The 1,656-nt window shown below is 43.0% G+C and overlaps 1 non-coding gene across 1 annotated transcript; it reads left to right on the top strand.

The window, feature by feature from the left end:
• Positions 1 to 375: 375 nt before the first annotated feature.
• LOC136746160 (U5 spliceosomal RNA) lies at positions 376 to 490 on the top strand. The gene has a single exon (XR_010816305.1). It is a non-coding gene; the product is annotated as a U5 spliceosomal RNA (small nuclear RNA).
• The last annotated feature ends 1,166 nt before the right edge of the window (positions 491 to 1,656 follow it).

Raw genomic sequence — 1,656 nt, 5'->3', positions numbered from 1 at the left:
TCACTGGAAAAGATGATGTCTGGATGGCAGCATATGTTGCTCCAAAATGTGTACATCTCTTCTGCAAAAATGGTGCCCTCACAGATGTGCGAGTTACATGACAGACAGACAGACAGACACTCACACACACTGTCACACCCACACACACACTTTCACAGAGAGACATATACACACACACACACACACACACACACACTTTCACACAGAGACAGGCACACACACACACACACACACACACACATACATACATACATATGGAAAAGAAACAATACTTTTATAAATCACAATAAGATGTAATAAAGTACAGAAAAACTAAATGTAAGAAAATGTGATCTTTAATACACACAAATATGTATGGCTGGTCGGATGCGTCTTGGACTCGGGTTCCTCTTCATTACGTATAACGCTTTTGCCTTTTGCTAAAGCTTTCCGTGGAGGGGATCGTGGGTGAGTTTGTACCATTCTTGGGGGGCTCTGCCTTGTTGGGGCGGAGCTGTGATCCAGGTGAACAGCAGATCGGGCATAGGTGGGCATGTGGGCAGAGGAGTAGGAAGGCCGGTCAAGCAAATAAGCTTGCTAAGGTACGCAGCAGCAGCAAGCAGCCCCCCCATCCAGCCAGCCAGCCAGTCTGGCTGGCAGTGACTGAGTGGTTGACAGACGGCAAGCAACGGAATGTACGTGCTCTGTGATGTCATAGCAGTCAGCTGAGAGAGGCTCGTGATGTCATCGCTGAGCTGGCTGGCTGGCTGGCTCTGTGTGTGTGTGTGTCTGTGTCTGTCTGTTTTTCTGTTTGTCAGTCTGTCTGTCTGTCTGTCTCTCTCTCTCTCTCTCTCTCTCTCCCTCTCAATTCAATTCATTTGTATTGTCAAAGCAATTGGACATACATACATACATACATACATATATGTAGCGTAAGGTACACTTATACATTTCAATTAAAGAAGTGAATTCATAGTATCACCTTATCACGAATCCTGGAGTCTTGTAGAACTCAATTTCTGTAATAATTGGACGCAGACACCAATTCCAAAGATATAAATTGTCAAATTTATTTAAAAACAAAGACTAAATGTAACACTACACTAATTATACAAAAGGGAAAAACTAATTAAAATTCAACTCTAGATCAACAAATCAAAGACAAATCACTTCCGTGACCAAATCAAAGACCATGGGATCCCATAGGATAACACACAAATCGTTAAACAAAAAAGGTTATAAACACATTGACTACAATACCGGTTAGTAATTCTAGGAATCACTAAGAAACAGTTGAAAGTGCTAAATTGCAGTTTCAGAAGATGAAAAAAAAACTGTAACTGATGGGATATGTAGTACTTTATACTCGAGTGGTCTATGCGATTACACCCTGTTGGTGTTATTAAGAACGCCAAGTACCAGAATGCAGAGCGGGACTGTTTTTTGTGCCGTGACTTGTCGGGGGAAAAACGCGCAGAAAAAACGGACGAGAAGGTGAAGGTAGTATGGCGGTGATGCACGCGTTGGTGAAGTGGGAAAGCGGGGTCGACAAAGACTCTTACAGCGTGATTCCCACTGCTTGCTTTCGCAATTTTGATTTATTCAGCATTGCTGATGATGACGAAGAGACGACTCGAAACTTCAGAGCAGAGTGGAGAGACACGAACAAACCTCCAA

This window comes from Amia ocellicauda, unplaced genomic scaffold (genome assembly GCF_036373705.1).
Source record: "Amia ocellicauda isolate fAmiCal2 unplaced genomic scaffold, fAmiCal2.hap1 HAP1_SCAFFOLD_96, whole genome shotgun sequence".
Classification (NCBI taxonomy): Eukaryota; Metazoa; Chordata; class Actinopteri; order Amiiformes; family Amiidae; genus Amia; species Amia ocellicauda.
Note: the sequence above shows the minus strand (reverse complement) of the source record. Positions and strands in the feature narration are given on the sequence as shown.